The following is a 9,617-nucleotide window of genomic DNA, read 5'->3' as shown; positions in this document are numbered from 1 at the left end:
AAGAGCTTGTGGCCACACAAAGAAGTGAAAAATCAGTATTAGCCATACACCCAAGACAGGTTTCCCCTTGGAGCCATTCAGCCTGGTCAACCACGCAGCCACAGCTGGATGGGACGTTGTCCCCAGACAGCAGGCAGCGGAGCTGTGCACCTCACTCTGCTCAAGAAGCTTCAACCCTCTCAAATTCACAGGAGAAAGATGGGCACCTTCTGGGGGAGCGTGACTTTGCCACCCGAGGAGCACAGAAAGGGAGACCAGGTCTCCCTTCAAGGCACTAGAAGTCCAGGGGACTAGAAAGCCCAAGATCTTGGTTTCATGATCAATGGCACAAGTCAGCTCCACCAAGAATTAGGATGCACAAATACATTTCAGGGCACAGGTGGGAGAAAAACCTGGTGAACAGAGTGTAAGGCCCCCTTCAAGGTACCTGAGAGCCTGGAGAGATGAGCAAAGGGAGGAGACGTGCAAGAATACTTCACGGATTTATCCTGTTATTGATATGGAGAGTCACTGGCACTAATGTGGCAATGCAAGGATTGCTGTCTGTCCCCAAGAATATAGATATAACGTGCTGTATTAAGGCAATCTGTATAATAAGGTGATGATTTGGTTTGTTACAATTTTCTTGTTAATTAGCAGTGTTCTGCTTGTGCTCTGAAGTCCTCTAGGAAGTGCTGAAGGGACCCAGCTCCCTGCACGGGGTATTAGATACCTTGGTTTTCCCAGGGGATCAACAGTGCTGGATACATGAGAAGGGAGCATGGGGCAGAACAAGCCACCGCTGCTAGAGGAAGGGTATAAATGGTGCTGCCTTATTTTCAGTTATTTTCAGTTTTTGCTAAAGCATCAACCTTGATACTTGTCTCCATCACCAGGAAGCCAAGTGCACAGTAGGCAAAGGCAAAGCCTTTCACAGCTCAACAGGCAGAAGTGCCCTAATGCATGCTCCAGCAGAGATACTGGGGGCTGCTTCAGACTCACACTGTAATATTTAAGCTTGATTCATGCATTTTTCAAGTCTGTCCAACCCTTTGTTGCTCCCTTAGAACAGCAAAACTGTTGGACCCTTTTTTGAGAGGAACAACTTACACCCTCCTCCCTGTGGGATGGGGAAGATCCTGCTACTCTGCTGTGCATAAAGCATCCACCAGACCACCCCAGCAGCCATCTCCCACCCTCCCAGGCCAGCTCTGCACATTGCCAGCTGGCAGAATTGCTCTCAAAGCATGTTCCCAGGTGGAAAGCGGCTTGTATATCCCTGCAGACACCACTCACCCACATCCTGAGACCAAGCACGAGACCCTTACCCCTCAAGGGGATGCTCAGCTTCACAGGCCCCTTTGTTTCCTGCTTTTGGGGGGATTTTAGGAGCAAGCAGAGCTGGAGGCAGCTCCGTGCATCTCCGCTGGTAACCTCAGGAAAGAGCAGTGCTGCTGACCGGCTGCATTGATGCTGGATATCAGCTGATCACCAGCCAGCTTCATCTGCTCCTCTGTCAGGTGGTTTATCAAGCAACTAGGGGACAGTTCAGATGATGCGAATGGATTTCATTAGCATGGTGCTAACGATTTGGCACTTCAATAGAAAGAAAGGAGTATAGGGAAATACAAGCAGTAAGTTCCCCATGAAGCTCTCATCCCACCTGCCCGTGGGGCTGGCAGCGCAGCAGATAACACGTCAGTCTTTGGCATGAAAGTCTGTGTCTGAAGGCTTTCATTTTTAAAAGAGCTGTTAGCCCATGAAAAGACTTGAAATTAATTCCCTTGTTTGCAAGAGCTTATCATTCACAGGAAACCCTAAAGGATGTAACAAAGAGAAGATAACTTTGCTTCTGGAGTTGTCCAAAAGGTTTAGGTGGGGCCCAGCAGAGATGCAGGGGCTTACATAGGAATGGGTGCTGGGATGATCCCACCTATAGCTTCATATCATGAAGTGCAGAGCCAGAAGAAGGCAACAGATTCAGCCTGATAGCAAGAAAACCACTGCAAGCCAGCCAGGGTGACCACCACCAACCTTCTCTGAAGGAGAAGGGAATCACCAGAGCCGGGCTGCATGGGAGCATGGTACACAGGGAGGTGGACCAACCTTCCCTGGAGATCTCCTTGGCCATATTTTGCTGTTGGCATGGTAAGCTGAAAGCCTCAGTGACCTTCGTCACTGGTAGATGGACCTTGACAAAGTTCGTCTGAAAGGGCTGGGCATGAGCAAGCTGGGAAGCTGGGACGTGGTGGTACAGAGTTGTTCGATGGTAAAGCTCACATTCCTAAAACCACTGTCATAATTACAACCTTAAGCAGCCACTTGGATGTATAGTGTAAGTGCGGGTGGATCCATCCCATCAGGATCCCCAAGGAGAAGGAAAATGGGAACTTGCCAGGGAAGCGTCTGCTTCCCCATACCCTCCTGCAGAACGTGCCAAACTCGTGACTCTGTGCTGGTGAATTGCACGGGGGCAGTTGAACAAGTTCCTTGGTTATTTAAGAAATGTCACTAAAAGGAGCAAATTGGGCTGAGTGAGCAGTTGGTATTGCAGGGGGAAAGGGCATCTTGGATCTGGAGGGCTCTGTGGGGTCCTCCTGCATGTGCAGTGTCCAGGGAGATCAAGCTGTATCCTTCTCCCAGTGCACTTAGCCCCCACAAGGCACTGCCTTTGCTCAGCCTACCTCCCTCAAACCTCTGAGAACATCCACCCAGTCACCTGGAACTACTTTTAAGTGCAAAAACTCAAGGAAAAGGTGTCTAAAAAACTTCCATTACATTTGATAAGGATCAGCTGTGAGATTCACATTGCCAAGGGGAATACTAAGGACTATTCCCAGTGCAATTTAAGTGACGCCTCAGCAGTAGGAGTGACAGCACTTTTGTGGCCAGGAACAAGGAAAAAATCATTAGCAAGTTCATAATGTCAGATGTAAAGTGAGAGCAGCCAGGAGCTGAGACTTTCCAAGCAATGAGGACATGGGTGGGAGCCAGAGATGCCTTGGTAGCTCAGCGCAATGGGATTTAGAAAGGCAGAATGAGCAAAAGAGAGGATGGGCTGTGCCTTGTTCCCAGTCTCCGCACACTCCTGTGCTCAGTCTGTCCTCACGGCCACAGACACATCTCCAGGAGGCCGCCAGGGTCCTAAAATTTTGCTTGGCCAGCTTAGCTCAGCATGAGCTCTGCCCCCAGATCAGCACTGTAGAGACCAAAAAACAGGTTAGGCGAACCTCACCGGCAGGGTGCAGGGACGGCCGATGTAGGGAATGCAGAAAACGTGTGCATGCATGTGACAAAGCAGAAATGTTTCTGCAGAGCACTTCACTCGGTGCAAACCTTTTTAAATTGCAGCCCAGCTGACCGTGGCTGTGCAGCCTCTCAGCAGCCTGATGCCCTCGCCCCATTAACGTGTCCTTCCCTCCCCTGCTGTAAGGATGCTCGCGGCAGCACTCTGCTGCCTCTTTATCTCCAGCAGCAGAGACAGGAGAGGGCACAATCCTGCCCTGCTCCCAGCAGGCTGAGACTGATGTTTCGGCTCTCCTTCCCTGCAGGGCGCTGGTCCCCGCCGGTGAGGTTAGGACACTCGTAAGCCAGAGGAGGAGAGCAGCTGGTTCCCGTGAACTGACAAATCCTCTGCTGGTGTCCCCGCCACTCCCATCCTGACCTTCGTGGCAGAGATGGAGGAATAGTATCGATGTGCTCAACCTCCTCCTCTCCCTGCTATTTTCACCTTGCTGCCATGGCAAGGAGCTCGTTAACTTTAAAGGGACTTGGCTGAGGAAATGTGAAGGATGGGAGAGACCCTGTGATATGTTTTCCCAACTGAGTATAATAAATGTAGAGAAATAAATGTTCAAACATCCCCCCACCCAGTCTCTCCAGCTTGCAGACTGGATCCCTTCTGGCTTTGGAGGCTGAGCTGGTCCATGCCTGGTTCAGCACGGGTCTATGAAGGGCTGTTTCATAGGTTTTCTCCCTTTAATCCCCTACCGGTTAACAAAAGTTGCTGGAGCTAACAATGGTTACCTCTAGAGTGAAGCCTGCTGAGTCCTGGTACTCTCCAAGGGATTCTCCAAGCTTTTCTCTCACGAGTGAAGACCATGGTCTCCCCCCAGCCCTAGGGCATGTGCTGTCCCCTGCTCTTCCCTGGAGCAGAACTAGCTTTTCCTCCTCTCCTTCTGCTCTGCCTGCCCCAGCCAGCCCCAGAACATCCACACCCTGGTACCCCACAAGGCTTTTAGAGACAGCCCAGGCAGCACCCTCAGCAGGAAACCTCTCCAGCCCTTCAGTGACAAATTCACCACAATGGGCAGGTCCGATCCCCTGGAGAGCCCCATCAATAAGGCTATTGGGAAATCCAGAGCAATAGCAAAATCTCGGCTGTTGTGCTCCCTCTTGAAGAGCCAGCTAATGGCCACCTCCAGGGTCTGGTCTCCATAAGAGACTGCTCCAGTTCAAGGACAGGTTTTAGCCTGGATTGCACCTCAGCACAGAGACAGGAGGAAGAGGAAAAGAAAACCAATCCCAGGCTCCCAATCTGCTGCGACTGGGGTCATTTCCCCAGGGAAACCATTGTAAGGCAGCAGTGGTCCTGAAGATGTGCACGTCGATGACAAACCCTGCTCCTATAGCAATTTAGTGCTGTCTTAATAGGAGTAGCTTTGTGTTCTAGTAAAACCAAAGTTTAATTGTTTCCCGTTATCTTCCAGAAGAAATTGTCACTTTTCTGTTATGACTTACCTACCAGACCTCTATGCTAAAGGTCGGTTCATTTTTTATTGTTTTCTCATCCCAGTGAGTATCTTCACATCCTCATGTGAGGCATGAATTCCTCAGAAGAGCTGACTCGGGTCACAGATTAGTTTCATTATTATACATTTTATCAAATAGGGTTTATTGTGGATGGAAACTCAAACAGTCATTGGGGAGTTTTCATGCAATTAACTGGTTTTGCTGAGAAATTAATCAGTTTTGCTGCATAAACTGACTCCTGAGGTTAAACTTCTGCAGCTGGATCTATACAAATCTGCCGGTATTTATGAGAGCCCTATAGGGGATTAGCAATCCATTTTCATTTATATAACACCTTTCGAGCCCCTATGGTCCTAAAACCCATTGCAAACTCCTTTCCTTAGTTCGTGGCCCAATGCAGGATGAGTTGGTAGCCCACTGAGCTACTCTGAAGGCACCCTACCTCCAGAGGATGCTCCTCCATGCACAGAGGCACCTCTGATGGTGCCTACAGCTTTCCTTCCTGCCACCACTGTGGTTCTCTGGGTGGATGCTGTTTCCTCAGTGGGAACATCTGAACTGTGATGCGTTGACTCCAGTTGTGGCCAGATGTGCTGCTCTGGCTGATGCTACTTGCGATACAGAGCTTATGGTCCTCACCTGCCTCCTGATCAAATGGTAGTCCCAAAAGCCGTTAGATAATGTAATAAAACTTCCTTATATTGCTGGGGACACAAATGTCCATCCCTGAAGGACGTGCATGAAACTGTAAGAAGACAGAGCTGTGATCCCACCTCCGCAGAGCCGCGCTGTGACTGATCCTCAATGTCTCAGTGTGCGTGAAAGCGATGTCCAGCTGTCCAGCTACGTGTCTCATTTTTTTTTATTAACTTCATCCAGGTTTCCAGCAAAGTTGCAGTAATCATGATGAATAGCAGGGAAATTCAGTAAAGAAACACTTCATAAATCAAGACAATTTTAAAAACATCAGCATTCAAAGCATATATAACCCTGATTTTACATCATGCTACATTTTTTTGGTCGGTTGTTTGCATGCACCCTGAAGACAACAGCTATGCACCAAAGACATTAATTTTCGTTATAGAGTTCTAGGCAATCAATTTTACCTGGGCTACGTTCAGCTACAAAATAGGAGCAGCAGAGTGAAATCTAACTGCTGCACGGGCAGGTGGCACAGAGCTACCCACCTCTCTGCCATCACATTGCCAAGCCCCTCACCATAAACGCTTTTCTCCCTTCAAAGATGCAGGTATCTCATGACCTGCTTTATACCCAGTTATTCTGCAGGCAGCTGCTCTCAGCTGTTTAGAGGTTTAAACCCCTGTTTTGCAAAGGGGTTTTCTCTCTTTGGTATAGCAGTGGTTGCTACTGTAAATCCAGCTGTGCAAGGTGAGAGGGCTTCTTCCAGGACAGCACAAGGTGCTGGTGGATTTGGCCAGGGCATGCTGAGTTGGGAACAGCCTGTGCCTTTTGCACCTGCTTGACCTGTCCTGTAGCCCAGAGTTCAACCCTGTGAACAGCCCCGTGAACCACAGCTAGGGCTAATAAATCAGAAATAGACCAGTTCATGCATCCTAAGATAGAAAAGGCAAGAGCAGAGGTGAGTAGAGTTGTTCAGGCACAAGCATGTTTGAGGATGGACAAAACCATCATAATGATGGAGAAAACCATGGTAACGATGGAGAAAACCACGGTTTTCTGGAGAAGCAAGGGAGAGAAAAACCTATATGAGGTTGCACCAAAAGCTTGTGATTTTGTCCCATTTCCAGGGCACCCACTACTTTCTTGGGATCCCGGTGATAATGGGAGGAGACCAGTGACCTGTTTTGGAAAGTCCCATAGTAGTAATACTATTTAATTGTGCCACTACAGAGAGGAAACCCCACCGAATGTCTGTCCTGGCACTGGAGCTGAACCCATTCCTTCCATGGGGCTGCTGGTTCACAGCTTTGACACTAGTCTCAGGAAAGGAGGCTGCTTGAAACCCCAGTTCCCAGGAACTCACCATTTCACAGGAACATCAACACTTTTTTTTACTTTAGACAGGTTCCCAGCTTGCCTGGAGTCAGAGAAAAAACCCACCACCTTGAAACAGCACTCAAAGGCTTAGATTTAATAAAGGAATAAAAAGGACCTGACATCCCCTTTTGAAAATCTCACGCTTTTCAAGTACGTGTCCTGATCCTGGGGTCTGAGCTCCCAATTTCTGCGTGACCATGGACTCATGGATCGTGGGAGTGAGGCAATGCTGAGAGACATGGGATGGAGCTGGTCCTGCAGCCCACAGTGGATGGGGACTACACTCATTCCCAAGCACCAATGCTCTTCCCCTCTCTCAGCACAGGAGGGAAAAAAAAAAAAAAAAAAAAAAATCAATGACTGCATTTCCATTCCCAGGAATTAAACATTTTTTCAAAGGCATTCAGCTCATGGCCTCAGTAATACAGTGTAAACACACAAATCCCAGGGAAAGCCTCCCCACGCAGCATGCAAAGCTTTCACTCCCTCTCAAACCCATCTGTCTTTTTAAGGGAAGCGCTGCTAAAGCACACGCGTCTGTTGAACCCGAGGAACCGCCACTCCAGGTGATCAAATGCGTCTCCTGGCCAGGAACAAAGCAAATCACACTGAACAAGACAAGTGCAGATGGCAGCTTTCTAATGAAGCTGATGTGCCTACAATAAAACAGCGAGGGCACACCAAGGAGCATCCAACAAGTTCCAAGGCTGTTTCCCAAGCCTCCAGAATCTTGGGGTAGCTGCTGAACTAAGGAAGGGGCGTTGCTGTCACCAGGCTCCTGGTGAAGGTGGTGGCAACGTTCTTCTTCCCAAAACATGGTCTGGCTGCAGAAAACCAGCTTTTTCCATTTTTTCTGATCCAGGCCATGCAAAGCAATGATCTCTTTTGCCAGACTGTTGCTGGCATGGAGATACCCCAAAAGCATGGTGCTGCGGAACGGTGCTGCTCTTGCCCCCATGGTGCAGATTTGGTGGCTTGTCGCCATCTGCTGCTCGGCTGGCAGTCCCACCTGGGTGTACAGCACCAAAGCAAGCGCAGGGGTGCTTCAATGTGGGTCGGAAGAGGTGAGGGAGGTGGGCAGGAGGTGGGCGAGCCCAAATTATACCATCTAATTGAGAAGGACCCCATCTGACATCATCCCAACTCGCCTGTGCAACCCCACCCCCATGAGCCCTCCCACCGTCCTGTTTTCTGCTTCGGTCCAACATAAGCGACCTGAGATGAGCTTGAAGCAGTGGAAAATCAACATATAAAGCTGATGATTTATTCTGTCAACATTCAAACTGATTACTGAGGAGAAAGGAAGAAAAAAAACCAGACCACAGCTGGGATTACGGTCTTAATAAAGGCGAGCACTTACTGCGGTATCTCTTACTGTCTTTGTAACAGTCGTGCTGGTGGAGCTCTGACGGACTTACACCGATATTAGCATTACAGCATTATCCCCCATAGCAGCATTAGCAGTCCCAGTGGCTGTATTAAGTGAAAATCTCTCTTGCTGGTGGCAGGGCTCAACCACACACAGATCTCCGACCGCAGCAAGCTGCCCATGCACGGGGTGAGGAGAACAAGTCTGCTGCCAACAAGGTGCTGCATCCTTGTTAACATCCACCAGAATATTCCCCCGCTTGCAACTGATACTACTTGAGGAAGAGAAACTCCGGAGAGCTGCAGCAGGTGCTGGAGCTGCCAAGCATTTCACCCATCGATGCAAAACTCCACCAACCTTGCGTTTTTAGCCAGCTTGTGGCTTTTTCAGGGACAGGACCCTGTTTTAGGGTAAATTAGGGTGGCAGATGATGGAGCTGCTGGGATGGTTCTGCCTTCCTCCAGCTCTGCCCCACTCCAGCATCACGATGCACAGCATCACCTCCCCCATGCAACCAGCCCTGCACCCACAGATAAACCACATTTCAGTGCTCATGACCCACTTGTGAGTCAAAGAAGAAGCCACCACCACACAGGACAGCCCAGCTCACCAAGGCATCTCAGCCCCAGGACAAACAGGCAGCTACCAGTGGGCTGCAATGCCCCCACCCCCTTTCATCAGCGTGGTCCTGCAATGACCCCACTCTTTCCATGACCATAGTCGCATCTCTGCCAGTTTACATGGCATTTTCTAGCGATTCGCACTTGGCCGAGTTGAACACTTTACTAAAAATCAAGATATATGACCGCCTACCACCTTCACTTCATCCCCTAATTTAGCAATTCTATCAAAAATGTAATTAAGTTTGTCTAGCATGATTTGTTCTTAATAAACCCGAGCTGCTTGCGGTTCTGCTATCCTCTTGGTGTTTATAGCTATTAATATTTGCCCAGCAAATTTGCTGGGATTTGAAATGAGTTTCATATAAACCTGTATATATTATCTAATTAATAAACAATACTAATACACAAGCAGAAACAAATGAGCAGTGTCCAGTGCTCACACTTTACTAGCTAATTAATTCTGACACCACTGCCTTCTGCAGGAGCGGGCATCATCCTCCCACGCAGATGCTGGCAGGGAGGCTCCAGCACGGTCCTCAAGCCAAGAAGGGATGAAAAGTCAGAGGACCCAAAACCCTCACCCCCGTCCCCTTGGCCCGTGGCAGCAGACATTGCCTGGAGAAGAGGAGAGGCAGGATGTCCCCAGCAACCCTCCTCCTGGCTCCATCTGTTACCCTGTGGCTGCCGGTGGTTTGGGGACTTCGCGAGCCACCAGGTACCTCCTCACCATCGCATCTGGTAGCCTTGTCCTCCCCATCTCCTGCTCTAGATAACACCTCTTGTTGGGACCACGAGCATTGCCTGCCCTGCTCTCCCCTCTGCCAGATTAAAGCACTTTTTAATACTTGTGTTTTCCCTATGAAGATAATTAAGCA

This window comes from Leptosomus discolor, chromosome 25 (assembly GCF_034619465.1).
Source record: "Leptosomus discolor isolate bLepDis1 chromosome 25, bLepDis1.hap2, whole genome shotgun sequence".
NCBI lineage: Eukaryota > Metazoa > Chordata > Aves > Leptosomiformes > Leptosomidae > Leptosomus > Leptosomus discolor.
The sequence above is the reverse complement of the archived record's forward strand: the minus strand, read 5'-3'. Positions refer to the sequence as shown.